Here is a 16,640-nt window from a genome sequence, read left to right as displayed (position 1 = left end):
TTAGAAACATCTATAGCATATCTAGGGTCAATGAAACACTTCACACACGAAAATGATGTAGAATGCACAAAGTGCATTTGTGTAGATGTGTTGAGGTAGGTGGAGGCAGAGATTATAATGAAGAAATCTATGGAAAACTGGCTTTAGGGGAAGAGTTTTGGACCTCTCACCATCCCATTGAGCCAGCAGGAATGTGAGGTGCTAAGGTCCCAGACAAAAGCACACACTAAAAGCAGAGGGCTTAATTTATCCACCTTGGAGCATTTGATCTTGCTGCTCCAGAGCCCTGATGACACATGGACATGGCAAGGTGAGCACTGAATGCTCAGGAGATCACTGGACAAGAGGCTAAAGGAAAAACTCATACCTAGTAGGACATCAGTAGCTCCACTATACCACATGCCAGCAAGGAATAAGTATTCACAACCCCCACAGAAACAGGGCATCACACCCTTGTAAAGTAAGCAGCAGCAGAAACATCCACACAGTCATTGAGTTCTGCCTCTTATTGCCATCTAGAAATGGCTTTTAAAAAGTTTTTACAAATGTTTTACATCAGCCACAATCTTGATAATGCACAGAAAGACTGTGTCAAAACCTCCCCGTGATGCTGAAAAGGCAAGCAAAACATTCCTTTAGGAGAGTTTTTCTCCCCTGGGTGCTGCTGGGGTTGCTGGACCATACTCCTCAATCTCTGGTGAGCATTCCCTTGTTTACACCCTGTCCTCCCTGGGATTTCAAACCTTGTGCAAAAGAGCGTTCTCCTGCTGGGACAGTCATGCAAATAAACAACTCACTGCTATTTTATGACTTCCCTTGATTTTTCTCAGTGAGGCATTTCTAAGCTGCAGTTACTGAAAGCAATACCACATAGCATCATCTGTTTGCACTGTTAGTTGCTGTGCTATAGCACTTGCAGCTGGGCACTGCACATTCCTGAATATGGGCTGATTTAGATATGAATCTCTCTGCCTTCCATTTTCTTTATTACTGGTTTTAATAAGCCTCTACTTACGTAAAGTATTTCCTTTACTTATGAAAACTACCAGTGACAGATCATGTGTGATGCAATTCCCCATCACCAGTAACACATTTTGCCATGTGCAGAAAGACTTTTCCCACCAAGATCTGTGTCTCCCAGCAGCTTGTATCCCTGTTGCACCCCATGTACAGTGTGATACCAAATGCTCTCTAGCACAAGCGACCAGCAACAAGCAGAACTGAACTGGTGCCAAGCACAAGGGCTGCAGCAACACTTCAAGCATCTGAAACCTCCCCTCCTGGAAGCAAGAAGTATCAGGTGTGGTTCGGTTTCCTCATGCAAACCCAGCTGTGAGGTCAGGGCAGGACAACACAGAAAGAGCCCTTGGCAGAGCATGGAAATGTGCTTGGGACAGGGAGAGGTGTTTGTGGGGTGCCAGGCAGCACCAGTCTTGGGGGACCAGGACCATCCATGGCTTGATTTCAGCAAGGGCTCTGCTTGTGCATGGCAGGTATGCTGCTGTCCACCCAGTTGGGGGTTGCAGAGCTATGCAGCCTGCAGCGAGCCTGGCCAACCAGCTCATCACATCTACCTCTTGACACATGCGTGTCTCTGCTCCACAGCTCATTACTATTGTAAAGTTGAGGGTACGATACAAAACCATAGCACTCCTTTCACTTCAGAAAGGGGATGTTAGACTCAAAACCATAACTCCTTTTTCACACATGAATATTTCTGATTCCTGGATCAACCTTTGCTCTTGTGTCATCCCTTTGACAAATGACTGACAAGAAGGAATTCAGGGAAAAGGCCTGAGATTATTGTAAATAAAGGCTTACTAAGTATCTTGCTCAAGAAAAGTAAGCAGAAACCCCCTTACAATAGATTTTCTTTAAAATATACATAAATTCAATCTATTTGCTCAAAGGTAAATGTTGCCTTGATGTTTGGTCTTAAACTGCAGCAGGGCAGAGCTGGGTTAAACTTTAGGCAGCTGGCAGCCTTTTCTAAGGGTGGAGACCATGGAGCAGTTGGACATGCTGCTGGGAAAGGCTCAGATCCCTGTTATCTGAGGTCTTAGGGAACAATTTAGCAACTCTGCCTAGAGTGGTCTTGCCTTGGGCAGAGAATTACCTTCTTCAGGTCTCTTCCAGGACTATTTTTATTTTCTACACTTCTTCATTTCAACTCTGTACCTCTATCCTTAACTGATGTCCCCGGTCAGTGTTGCAGTCACAAGCATCTCCTGGCCTGGAACAGGGAGGGGAAGTGGATGCCCTGAGGAGTATGGGGGAACACTTGAGGGCAGCTCCCAAGCACTTGCCTCCTCAAATGGTGGTTGTGATAGGGTCAGGAACACCATCTTCTACTGGGGAGACATGGCCTGCTCCACACCACACATCACAGGCTGGGTCCACACCCCAGCCAGCACCAAGCAGTGTCCTCACCACCTGGCTGGGCTGCTTTAACAATCAGGCATTTGTTGTGCCAAAAATGAGCACAAACACCAAAACTTTCTCCTTTTAAGTTATTCCATGAATAAGATAGTTGGTGGCACTTTATTTTCTGTGGCTGCCAAAAATCTGCTGATGAGGAAAAGAGCTGAGGGTTTATTTTGTGATGAGAGGGCACAAAATGTAGAACACACACTGGGATTTGGACAAGGCAACTGAGCACATGGTGCAATAATCTGCAATTATTTTATTGTGTCACCTTTTGTTGCATTTTTCTTGCGTTTTAAGACTGACTATCAGGAGGAGTGATAGTGTTTTCAATGAGGCAGAGGACTTGTCAGGCAGTGACCTCCTGGCAATTGTGCTACCATGGTCAGGTTCTGTCCTGAAAGGACAATTTCAGAGTAACACCAGCAATAAATCATTTTCTTCCATTCGCTGCCATGGATTTGCCTGATGACTGTGGGTTAACATTTTTTTGGACTGTGCCTGCATTTTCTCAACTCTCCAGTGTTCATGAGAGAGTGTTTACTGGTGAAATGGGCCCTACCAACTCCGCACATGACCACAGTTTTCAGATCAAGTGGAAATTGTAACTGATGGCCATTTCTGCCTCTACTAGAAGTTACTTAACTTCACTGAGATGGTTATTCAAGATATAAAATGTCCTGTCAGGAAGTTATGAGAGATCTTCTCCAAGAAAGAGGTTTTCAACTTCAGGCTAACTTTAGCTTTCATTTACGGTTTCAGTATCTTTCTGTCAGGAAGTGGCTCTCTGATGTCTCATACCTAGCTAGGAGACCTCAGAGCCTGAGTCTCAGCTGGGCCAGGGCTTTATATTAGCTGATGCTATGTAACTCTCCAAAATCCTTCCTTCCCTGTCCCTTTTTAGTTCCTCCTTTCCTTCATGGGAAAAAGCTGGCACAGATGTACTCCCAGTTTAGCTGGGGTACCCATGGGTCTTTCCTACTCAACTTCTGTAGTTCTGTAAACCCATCACTTCTCAACAGCCATGCTTCCAGCCCACAGCCAGATTCAGAGGTTGTATGAGCTGTACACCAGTACGAGCTGGTGCTTGGCTAAAGAGAATGCAGTAACGTAAGAGAATGCACTAATGTAATGTAAGAAACTGCACTCATGATTTTCCTCTGCAGGGCACTTCCCTTGCCCACGAGCCTGACAGAGCTGTCTGAAGTGCCCACAGCCTTCATCCGAGGTGCCATCACTCATAGGGCATTATAGCCAGGGCTCTGCTGAAATCCCAACCGTAAGAGCTGGACACAGTGACTTCATGGGATTTGCATTTGCTCTCCAGCGTAGTGGATTTGTATTAGTTACTTGACTTCTAAAAAGAAAAGTTATGTCTTCCATGCCTAGATAAAAATACTAACTGTAGATCAAAAATATGTGTATCTCTGTATTCTCTGACCTTGGGCATTTTCAGGGCTCTTTTCTTGCTCTTGTTTGTTGGGCTTTTTTGTTGGCATCCTTTTAAAGTGTAGCAATAGAAAATTTGTCTTTACAGCTCAATTCCTGCCACAGAAGTAGAAAAACAACCCCCACTGTTTGATAGCAGAGGAGGAAATTTGTACCAGTAAAGACGTGCTCAGAAGACCATAACAGTGAATTTTTATTTCTCATGTAGTTTGAAATCTCACTTCTTTTAATAGGGCTGATCCCCAGGCTTCATTTCCCAGTTACTCTGGGGTGATTCAAGATACACATATCCCAAGTCCTTGGACCCTTCCTTCTCCCTTCCCACTATATCAAAAGCCATAGGAAAAGCTGTCCACCTACCTTCAGCCTGTTGTCAACCACGAGGCTGTTTTGTACCTAGCAGTTGCGGGTGCTGTAGTTTAGGATATGATGCTGTGGCTTTCCACAAACTACTCAGGAAGCATTTGAAATGCCTTCATGCTTTCCCAGACCTCATCGGCCTTGCCTGCTCCTCACCATCGTGGGTTGTGAGGCTTCACACAGTGGCCATCTCAACTGTTATCACTGGTGGATTGTCCTGAGGAATGTCACTGGGACTTTGAAAGCCTCCTGCCAAGGGATTTGTTTGAGGGCTGCATTCTGCACAGCATCTGCAAGCACCATGATGGGCTCAGAATGAAAGCTGAGGGTGGGGGACCCCAGCTGCTTTGTCACCCTCAGAAAAGCCCACGAGGCTAGCCCAAAACCAAAATGCTGACAAGCGCGTGCATGGTGCATTACTGGTGGGACTATAGCGTTTACTCGAGCCCCAGTTTCAGTCTGCAGTGCTTCATCCCTGATGGCTCCTTAGCCTGCCCATGCCTTGGGAGCAGAGGAGAGCTCCTACCCCCAGCAGCAGCATTGATTTTTGGTGAATCAGACTGTTAAAAGCAGGTCTTTCTGTGCAGCTTTGGAAGCCCAGCTTGCAGGCTCCCCAGCCTCCAGGAGACAACTGAATAAAGGACACTATACTCCCAAATCTTCCCATACCAGCACTTTCCACAGCACTAAGATGCTCAGCAAAGTAGCTGTGCAACTAATATTCTAAGAAACAAAGTAGAACAATTCATTAAAGGGAGCATGATGAATACAAACAGAAGTGAAACCATGCAAACAAAGCTGAGGAAAGATCTAGGCAAAACGAACTACTGCTAAGTCCTTGGTGCTAGGAGTACTTTCCTGCCCAGGGCAGAGGATAGCGGAGCAGTGGGAGCTGGGCAGAGGCATGTGGAGCAGAGAGATAGCCCAGGGCTAAGCACAGCAGGGGTGAGCAAGCAGTTGAGGCACTCTGGGTATTTTTCAGCCGTGATTCCAGCAGTATATCCACTGCTGGAATGTGCCCTGGGACACTGGTGCGTAACACCTCCACTGTCTCTGATGGCCACTGCGATTAGCTACTGAATCACCATGAATGCATCAGCCTTCTGGAGGACTGTCTTCTGCCTTTTACCATCTCTTATCTCTTTGGGTCATGCTTATGTTCCTCCCATCTCTGGGAGACGGCTTTGAGCTACTGCAAAGGTCCTGGTGGTGCTCTGAGCATCACCCTCTTTTTCATTCTCTATTCCACATCCAGACAGAGCTGTCAGTACTGGCTGCGCAGGTACCTAGATCCTCCTTGCTGAGAAATACCAACCCTATTCTTATGTGTCTGTACCCCTGAATGCCACCTGCATGCTCACCTTCAGTAAGGGCTGGGTGTTTTTCAAGTGGCTGGGGTTTGTGGGGTTTTGTTTGGGGGTCTTTTGTGCTAAGGGAAATGTGAAACTGTAGAACTGTAAAGAAACCAGAAAGATGTGTCTTCACTTACCCCCTTTAAATCTGCATGAAACCTTTGACTATCTCACCTGGTTGTTAAGGTCTGTACTTCTGTCACAGACAGAAACAAACCCCTGAATGACAGCACTCCTGAAACAGGCGATTTTGAGCTCTACATTGCTTGTACTCAAATGTAATGTCCCATAGCATCCCAGAATGGTGGAGACTGGAAGGCACCACAGGGTGTCATCTAGTCCAATCTCACAAATACTCCAGGTGGGGCCTCAGCAGAATAGAACAGAAAGGGAGGAACACTTCCTTCAACCTCCTGGCAATGCTTTTCCTAGTGCAGCCCAAGATACCATTGGCCTTCTTGGCACATTGCTGCTGGCTCATGGACAACTTCATGTCCACCAGAACTCCTTGGTAACTCTCCGTAGAGCTACCTTGCAGCAGGTGAGCCCCCAGCCTGTACTGGTGCATGGTGTTATTTTTCCACAGGAATAACCTGCACTTGCCTTTGTTGAACTTCAGAAGGTTCTTCTCTGCTCATCTCTCCAGCCTGTCTATATCCGAGTGACAGAACAGCACTCTGGGCTATCAGACACTCCTGCCGCTTTTGCATCATCAGCAAACTTGCTGAGGAGGCACTCTATCTTTTCAATTCACTGATGAATAAGCTAAACAATACTGGACCCAGTACTGACTTCTGGGGACACTGCTAGTTACAGGTCTCCAAACAGATTCTGTGCCACTGACCACATCGCTCCAAGACCTGACATTCACCCAGTTCTCAATGCACCGCACCCATCCAGCCCACACTTCCTGAGCTTGCCTATGAGGATGTCATGGGTGTCTTCCAACATTTCATTTGGATATGGGCAGCAGATAGTAGACAGGAAAACAAGCCCAGGTCTTTAAGGTAAGGCTTAGATTAAATCTTTCATTTTATACTCTGTGCAGATTTTATCTCCTGAATACTTGATGTTATCCCTTAACTGCCTACTTCCTGGCTCTGCCTTTTTGCAAGTGATGAGAACAGATCTAGTCTAGCAACTGTGTATCTTCTGCACAGATCACACTGTGCTTGCGCTGGCAGTCACTGCTTCCTTGATGGAGGAAATGAAAGAAATCAAGTTTTTCACCATTCAGTGATAAGAGAAACTCACTACCTTCATTGCCTAAGCAAGTAGAGAGCTTCTTTTTAATCACATAGTACTAGAAACAAATGAGTTTACCTCCAGATCTCCTACCAAGGATTCATAACACCTCCTACATTCATCACATAGAATAATGAATAAGTAATGTATGAAAAATGCCTCTAGCTATAAGTGGCATCCTTATTACAGGAACACATAGCATTTCAGACTGGGGAACTCTGAGGAAACTCACTGAAATGAGTTCTGGAATAGCAGCCATGAAAATTCATGGAAGGGTGGCATGAAATACAGATGGCTTTTTCTCACCAGAAACACCACTGGGCTATGACCAATGTGGAAAAAAACTATTATAACTATCACAGAAACAGCACAAGTAAGAGCCAGCCAGAGCTATGAGAGCACCTTGTGTGCCACCTCACTCCTGGTGCTGCTGGTGGGTTAGCTGGGCCATGGGTACAAATTCACCCTGTGCCTGCAGCCGCTTCAGTCCTTGCTACATGACAGTAACCCAGCTGCTGGCCATCAGTCACGCAGCGGTTAGACCTTTATTACTGCATTTTAATTACAGTATTCTCAGCAAAGGAAAACCTCCTCATCTGTGATTTCCACATCCTCTGGATAAACCGGGAAAGTGATGCCAACCTCACGGGAAATCTTCCTGGCTTTCACCTCAGCACTGGCACCCGGAGCTGGTGTGCCTGGCTTTTGGTGGTATTTTTACCAATTAAGTTGTGGCCTGGGGGCTACACAGCTCTTCAGCTTTCTTTTGCTTCTCTCAGACCCTTAGGTATCAAGTGGGTTTGCACCTTGAACATACTGCTGATGGCTGGAGTCTGGTGGGGTTGAGCTGAGGAAGGGTGATGTAAGGAGATGCTGCCCCGTGGGCAGTCTACTGCATTTGGTGGGTTTTGCTAGGGATGGTAACAGAGTGGAAGCATTATAAAACCCAGCCACAAAAGAAAACTACATTAATGCACTACATAGGGTTAGCAATTTATCTGCTGTTGGGTTTTGAGCAATAAGATTAATAAAGATGATAAATGAAGAATAAAATTTAGTATAGGTGGTTTGCAAGTCATGCAGTCAGAATCCTATACACCTTTGTATGCAGCAAACTACTCATAGTAACTAGCTTTATATCCATTTTCTTGTTCACGAAGGTTTTCTGCGTCTTTAGCAAATTTCTCCTCTTTTGCTGCTTCATCTCTTAAACCAGCTGTACCATATAGGCATTTTCCTGACATGAGAACAGCTCCTTCACTGCCATCTGTCACTCAAGGTGCTTGTGGAAAACATTATTCAGCCCCAGGTAAAGCTATCTGTGTTATTTACCCCAAGACTGAGTCCTTCATGATCTCTATTTGTATTTTGCTAATTCATCAAATTGCTGTTCACAATACATGCAAAGTGCCAACAACATAATGCATCGGCTTTTTCTGCCTTAATACAGTATAAATAGACCATTTTCCAGCTACCAGTTGGCTGTATATGAGAACCGAGCAACACCACAAATGAGCAAACAGCACACTGCTGGTGGAAACAAGTGGGATGATGCTCTGGATTGCACTTTGGAAGATAATTTCTGATTACAAAATAAGAAGAAAGGACTGAAAGGGATATGCTGCTTTGTGGACTCTCTACTTCTGTTACTGAGAAACAGCACAGAAAATTGCATTTCCTCCTGAATGGAGTAAGGATATCACTGTGTGAGGATCAGATCATGTTTTCTGATCCTCTTTCACAAGAGACTTTAGATTTTATTGTCTCAGGTTTTCACTTACAGACTGTGAGAATCCAAAAGGATTTTTATGCCATTCTGGTTGGAATAAAATCTTCTCCCTGCTGAAAATTAATTATTGAATGTTCTGCCGCTTTATAATGTATTTATGTGCTCTTGGGAACCTCTCTTTTTAAGAGCACAGAAAACACAATTTTAAACACAGCTACAAGGCAAGAGAAATGCCCAGGTCTGCTTTGTGATGCCTTTCCTGCAAGTAGTCCAGGAGGCAATGCTATCCACACACAGTGCTTAGAAGCTGGTTATGAGGCCTTCTGAGCATTGGCTATGAAACAGAAGATAATCCTGATGTTCAGGATGGACTGCTGCTCTTACGCAAAGCACTTTGCTCAAAGGGCTTTCCTCAAATTCAAGTTAAGTGAGCACTGTGCAAGCCAACAGGGAACTTTGTTCCATTTTCTGTTGAGGTCCATGGCTGGGCTCATGCCCAAGGCAAGGGCACCCTTCCAGGGGCATGCCAGGAAGTGTGACTGGCATCTGCCATAGCTCCCTTCTTCTATTTTCCCATCCCTAAAGGGACAAGCGTGTGCAGTGGAGTGTTTCGGTGACCTGTTTGCTTCTGGCTTGTATGGGGATTTTTTTATGAACCTAATTATACTGCTGCATGTGTGTTAGGAAAGGTGAGCTAACAAAGAGCAGTTTGGGTTGGCCACTGGGTCAAGGAAGCACACCAGCTCTTGCAGTAGTCCTCTCCACCAGCATGAATCAGCCACTGAAGAGCATGTGTCTCTGTCTCAAATGGGTTTGCTCTGCTCATTGGGCTGTGGAGCAAGCAATAGAGGGGTGGGGGCTCATTCACAGCCAGGACTGAAAAGTGGAGGCCATACTGTACAGCCCAGTGTTGCTCAGCCTTCCCTATTCTGAGAAAAGAGGACTTGAGCAAGCAAGGGTTCCTCACCCCTTCTTGCTCAAGCTCACTAGGGTCAGGCACAGTCATCTGGCTGTGGCTGAGGGTGAGAATGAGATGAAGGAACTGGAGAGCATGTGCTAAAAGCTCAGTGTATTGCTGTTCTGGTAGCTCCTGAGAGGAAGAATAGCAATTAAGAAAGTAAAACCCACAAAGTCATAGGGCTGGGTCAGACCTTTTGTTGCTGTTATGCTCAACGTATTTTGTGATCCTCCTACACTCTGCTACTTTCTTCTTAATCTTGACCAGAAAAGTCAACTTCAGATTTGGTGATTCATTCCACAAGTTATTGCATCTTCTCAAATGCAAACTACTCTAAAGGCCTAATCACAGGCTTATTGCCTGCCTCAAAAGTTTAGTTTTGGCCTTGAAAATGGAAACAGCCTTATTCAGGCACACTTACAGACCTAGGCCTGCAAGCCCACTGGAGATGGACTGTTAACCTGACTGCTAATGCAAGTGGAGACCAGAGGGAATTTCATTAGAACCTTCAAGACAAGACCTTTTGCCTTGTTTTAATTGATCATGAGTCTCCAGATGCAGCGCAGGGACAAGTAGGCACTCTGGGAAGGACTGTTTGGATGAGTTTGCATTAAGCAGTGTCCCAGCCTTGCAGAGCACAGAGAGAAGAAAAAGAACAAGGCTGTCAGTCTGACAAGGCACTCAGAGGGCAAACGTCAATAAACATGAACAAATTAAGATATCTTTATAGAGATTATCTCTAGAGATTTTGGTTTCCCTCATGTGAGGAGGCTCACAGGTGTTTCCATCCCAACTCAATCTTCCCTGGCTTCCCCAGTGACGTCCTCCCTATATGGTGATGCCTCACCTAGTCTGCTCTATTCATCATCTGCAGGTTGGAGCAGCGAACTTGTCGGGTGGAAATAACATTTCTTGGTTGCTAAGAGAAAAAAAAAAGTCATCATTTGCTCTTATGAAGGAAAACACAGCACAAGCAAAGGCCTTGGATTCACTCTTTATTCAAGATATATCAGCTTATGAGCATATCCAGGTTTGGTTCATGGCCAGCTACATAGGCCTGGCCATGTTTCAGCCGGGGGGCTTTGCCTCCTCACCCTGCACAGAGGAGATGTGCAGTGCTGGAGGAGATCACCCCACATTTCCCACAGCAGCCTCCGGTTTCACAAACAGCTTTCCAGGCACTGCTGGCCACACCTGGAAACCCTAACATAAATTTGTCTGGCTAGCATCCTTCTTTAGCCTCTTCTAAGTCTGAAGTTTACCAGAGAACTTGCCAGCAAGATTCAGAGACCAGACTGAGATTAATTTAAAATTTGGCCGACAAAAGAAGGCTCAGACAGAGCCAGCGCTGCACTGAATATGTCATCAGCTGCCTTTCTTCTCTACTCGGCTCCAAAAGACAGTCTCTCTACTTCAAACGGGCAGCCTTCATTTTCCATCTTTCTCAGATGTTTGTGAGCAGCCTAGTTTCACTGGAGAACAGTCCATGGGGGTTGGGGCTTTCTTACTTAGGAAATGGGAGACCTTCTGGGCATCGACTGCCAGCAGAGTGCCAGTCACCAAAAGTAGGAGGTTTTGGACAGTTACCAAAGCTGCTGCGGAGGCAATTCTCCACAGGGAGGAGAAAAGTTCAGAAATTGTTCTCAGCCAGCTTGGTGTACCCTTGCGAAAAGGAAATGGTCTTCCTACGTGTCAGTTTTGACACCGCCATCCTGTTTCTTGCCTGTATTTCAGCATGCTAATTGCTTGGAAAGGTGGGGGGTAAAAGATCTTATACTTAGATTTTCATGTAGGTGTGGTTGCTAAGATGCATGATGAAAAATATAATTAACCTTTTTTCTTTTGACTTTGAATGTTATCCCCATCCTGGCCAGCCTCTGCAGAGGAGCAGGGAGGAGGGGTAGCATTCCTGTCCCCCAACAAGCCCATGGAGGGCAGGGTGTTGTGATAGGGGGCAGCCACCTGGTTAGAGGTGGGGAGAGGCTTTCTCTGGGGCTTTGCCTTCTGATGGAAAAGGTGAGCTGCTGCGCGCTTTGCAGTGCCTGCTGCTGTCCACCAAGCCAGCTCATAGACAGGCTCCTCTGTCCCTGCCACCGTATCCAAACAGTAGCATTTCTCTGCCTATCTTCACAACAAGGGGGGCAGCATGAAGTCAAACTGAGATAGAATATACACAGCCCCCAAGCTTTTTCACAGGCTGTGCACTCTCCATGCAGAGAGCATGAAGTAGGACATGCGAGTGTGTCTTCCACAATAGCTGCTTAGTCACACACTGCAGGTCACTACTTTGCATCACCAATTTCTCATCAATTCTGCAATAGTGAAGTCTGTACTGAGGCTGTTAGATAAAGCACAGCATCTTTCTGAACTAGAACAAAGAGTCTGCCCATATGGGTATGCTAGTTTGTTTCTGGTTATCCTTTTGGCCAGCCTATGTTATTTTCTATCAGCCATGACTATTATTTCTGAACTGCCTTTAGTGTAGAACACTTAATGTCATGAACACTTGTACTTCAAACTGAGCCATTTTTTGCTTACTTTGAAAAGCTAATTCCTTGATCTATCACTGTTTAGGAGAGCCACTCACTAACCTCAACCTGTGTGTGTGGTGGTCTCTACACAAGAGTTAAACTTGTTAGGAAAAGAAAATTCAGGAGATGCAAACAGCAAAAAAAAAAAAAAAAATTTCATGAAGTGCCACATTTTGCTGAAACTCTTGCTGCTATTTTTACTTTCCTGTGTTGTACCGCTCTCTCTGAAGTAGCTCTCTCAGCAAACAAGGCCAGGATGAAAGACGGGCTGATTAACAAAATCAAGGCTTCTGAAGCACTGATGCAGTGGGTGGTGATCTTCCCCTGGGCCAGCTAAGTGTTAGTGCAGCAATGCAGAAGGAGGGAACCAAACTCCTTGCCAGTGGAAGGCTTCAGGTACATTTTCTGAGTGAAATTTATTCAGGATACCATGGTCAACAGCAGCCAGTTTATGTACATCCATCATGTAAAGGTGGAAAAGCTGTGCTTCACTTCCCGTCTTAAACCACTATACCTTGGTGGGGTAGGGAATTGCAGGGGCATGTAAATGTTTGCAAGGATTTCTTCATTTTCATATACTCTACAGATAATACTATTGTTTGTCCACCCAGCTGGCAGAATTTCTTCCTGGAAAATATGGAAGTGGCTCTTCACTTCCTTCTTTTAATGGGCCTCAAATCCACACCCCTTCGTTTGACCCTATACGCTTTTCAGGGGAGGGAGAAGTGTTACTCTGCAGTTAAAAGCAACCAAACCCACAAATGTCAAATTGGTCTGCTGTGGCCATTGCACTGTTTCTAAGCTGTTACTCACTTCAGCAAGCTGCAGAAAGTGAGACATTGTGCTAAAAAAAATATAAATTATAAAAATCCTCCTTTCCACCCTATTTCGTAGGAGTAAAAATGGAGCAATCCCTCCAGGAGAGCTATTACCAGCCCTGTGCAGGTCCAGCCCCTGTGCATGCCGTGTACTGCTTGCTCAAGAAGGAAGGCAAACAGGGTGGGGATCCCTTGCAATGAGGTTTCCTTTACCACAGGTTCCGTTCTCAGCTATACTTCTATTCTACAGCTTCAGAAAAAGGAGAAGCAAATCCTGCTGTTGCAATTATTCAGAGAACTCAATCCCAGGGTGGCACTGATGTACCAGGAGGTTGCACATACAAAGTGGGTCATTTTTCAGAAGACATTCTCAAGAAGCTGCCCAAAAGCAAGAACAGAATAGGTCTGCCTCAACTTCACAGCCTTCTTGTCCTTAACAAATAAGTTCTTTGCTGTCACACACCAAACAGGCAATATAAGAGAGCTTTTCCATCTTTTGGAGGCATCTGTTTGTTTTTCTAACACAAAGATGCTCCAGTTTTAAAACAACTGTGCCACTGTCACCTGCAGTGAATGGATTGGAACACACTACTGGGGAAGGATCAAAAGCTTGAGTGCTGGCATTGCCACTAAGTCTGGGTTTAAATGCTCTGATTCCCTGGCACCTTGGTACCAGGTGTGAGTGACACATGGCCTGAGAAAGCACCTAAGTTAGGAGCCAGTATCAGCAAAGGTTTGATGGAAACCAGGCTGGGCTAGATATCAAAGTACCTCACCAGTGTCTCCAGCCTGTGGTGGAGCTGGTGCCATACCAGCTCTGCAGTTACCTATGTGAGCAAGACTGAAGTAACACTTTCCTGCTAAACAAAGGTTTAGAGCTGTTCCAGCTCCTGCAAATACAGAGTCTAGCAGAGAAATCCCTGCCAGAGACAACCTGTGGTGTTTGCACTCTTCTCTAACAGAGTTTGGAAGCAAAGGCATGGCCTGAATTTCATACTTCTGCCTGGAACATTATCTGTGGCAGCCCCTGTTAAGTACTGCTCTGTAAGAGAGCCACAGAATCATGCTAAATAGTGATTCATAGCATTTTATGGACTGATGAAAGGAATGCTTTGTGGGCAAGGGAAAATACTGAGACTTGACAGTGTCCTGGTGCTGGAAGTGGCTAAGTCAGACAGCCTCAGAGAAATGCTTGCATGCTCCTTTTGCAGCTGCCCCAGGCAGGGTCTGAGACGTCTCACAACTGCGGCTGCCCATCTTACCCAGTTTCTGGGAATATAGGAGAACGTCTTCAGAAATTCCTTTGTCAGAGAAAACCCCCCACATTGTCTTGCAAAATGCCTGGGGTCGATACTGTCAAAAGCCATCTCACAGCAGCAGGATAAACACTGTGCTGGTTGGAACTGGAAGAAACAGAAAAGACTAGGGGAGCAGGCCAACTCCTCACTCCTTCCAATAGCTGGTGAAACTGGAAACAAGGCGTACACAATGAAGAGCAGCAAAGGTTCTAAAATTGAATAGTCTACAAGCAGAACTAATTTAACATGAAGCAAGGACATTCATCTACAGGTATCATTTGTTTGACAGTGTGATCTGGGAGTCTACAGTAAATAACCTGGGAATTTCACTCCATTTCTTTTAGTCTTCCTAAAAGGAAAGAAAAGGACCTCCATATATTCACGGAAATATTACTGAAATATTGCTATGAATCAACCTGTGGTATATTTTGCCTGGGATTGAAAACAGAGCTGAACAATGAGATGAGTTTCTTCCCTGTACTTCCTCCAACACCCAAGAAAACTACTCTTGGGGAAAAAAATGTGTTTGATGAACAGATGCTATGATGGAGAAAATGTGGAAGGTCTTGTGGCTTTGGCATTGGCATTAGAATATTGTATAGACCTCTTTGGTCGATTTTAGAATTCGATCAAGTTGGTTAAAAGCTTATATAATTGATGTGTAACATAAGGTTTTGATGTTTAGCAGGATTGAGCATATTTGATGGTTGTGCTGGGGATAGCATCAGCTAGTTTGCAGGTTATGGTCTGCAGACTACTTCTTTTTAACAATTTATCAAAACAATCTGAAATACTTCTGAGAGAAACCCATAGGGTTTAGTCATCAAAGGGTGAAAAATCCATCATCTATTCCTTGTTGATGACAATGACCTCTCTGGATCATAGAAGAATAGGTGTGAAAATAATTAGGAAGAAAGAATGAAGGCAAAACCAACCAGGCACAAAGATTTATACAGGAGGAGAAAGATAGTAGGGATACATAAATCGGCTGAAACAGCAAAGATATTCCCATCCCAGCCAAGAGCCACTGGAATGCGCTGGACCCCTCAAGCAGTGTGACAACTTAGCACTCAGCTAAGTGTCACCAAGAAATAAACCTAACAAGTAGAAATCCAGCATTACTCAATAGCTGCTCTAGCAAAATAACATTGAGCCTAACCTCAACAGATCCCTTACTCCCACCGCCTCTCCCTAAGGCAGGATCAACTATTCTTATATTATTCCCAATAGCTACTTGACTACTCTGCTCTTCAAAAGCTTTATGGATGCTTTATAAGTTAAAGCAGCACTCTGATTCACTCAGCACTTACTCACCCAAGCACTCACTTCTGCTGCTTCACTGCCTTGACTGTTGGAAAGGTTTATTCCTAACTTGCTTATTCCTGGTTTCTGTGAGTTTGCTAACTATTTTCTTCCTAATTTGATTCTTCCATTCTGCAGTCTAAGTCTATGACTCCTTGTGCACCACAGAGATGGAGAAGAGACCTTGAGGGCTGTTCTTATCTCCCTTATTCATTTTGTCTCCCTCAAATGAAGCTGTTCTGGTTCCCCCTATATTTTCCTCCATTGCCCGTTTTCTAGCCTTCTGAGCAGTCTGGTCCATCCCCTCAGCACTGTCACCAAACAGCCTCTATCCTCCTTGAACTGAAATGCCTGAAAGCCATGTCCTGCCTCTGCAGAAGCCTTGCTAAGCCCAACCGCAGTGACTGAATTACTTTGTGCCTCTGCTTTTGATCACACCCGATGGCAAGGTGCCTGCTATTTTCAGGTGTTATTGTTGAGCCCCCTTTGGCTGCCTCCAGCCTCCTTTCTAAAATGTCACAGTTAAGCAGCCATTCCTCAGCCTTCATTTATGAGGTTGATTATTCTTGCTTGAGCATAGTATTTCATAGCTTGTTTTCTTGGATTTAGTTTTTTTCAGACCACTTCTCCAGTTTGACTTTTCATTCTGTCCTCCAGTGTATGTACGCTCCTTGTCAGCCCAGTATCTGTAACTGTAATGAGTGTGATCCTATCCATTCTGTTATCTAGTATATTAAAGGATATGTTGAATAATACCATATCCATCCCTGCAAAATTGCACTTGACCATTTTTTTCTCTTTTGATAACAAACCACTGGGAACCACTTACTAAGTACAATTTTCAAGATTATATTCATTCGGTAGGGGTTTCATCAGGGTGGTTTTATTCCTCCCTTTTACTAAACTACCATTTTGCTATGAGAAAGTGATTATTTATTTTTGTAGGTGAAATGATACTGGAATGCAAAATGGCTCTCAGAAGAAGAAGAAGAAAACCAAAGTCACCTTTGATGGGCCTAGTGGGATGTGCTAGATGCAGTGGCGCACCTGAATGGACACACATACAACTCACTTTCAGGTTATATGAAGGGTTCAACTGATCACAAAAGGGCAGGGAACATGAAGTGAGACAGTAGGCAGCAACAACACAGGCTGTGATTCCTGCTCACTGTGA

This window comes from Neopsephotus bourkii, unplaced genomic scaffold (genome assembly GCF_033783945.1).
Source record: "Neopsephotus bourkii isolate Nb327-2 ecotype Australia unplaced genomic scaffold, CSIRO-AGI_Nbou_v1 NB_1248, whole genome shotgun sequence".
NCBI classification, from domain to species: domain Eukaryota; kingdom Metazoa; phylum Chordata; class Aves; order Psittaciformes; family Psittacidae; genus Neopsephotus; species Neopsephotus bourkii.
The sequence above is the reverse complement of the archived record's forward strand: the minus strand, read 5'-3'. Positions refer to the sequence as shown.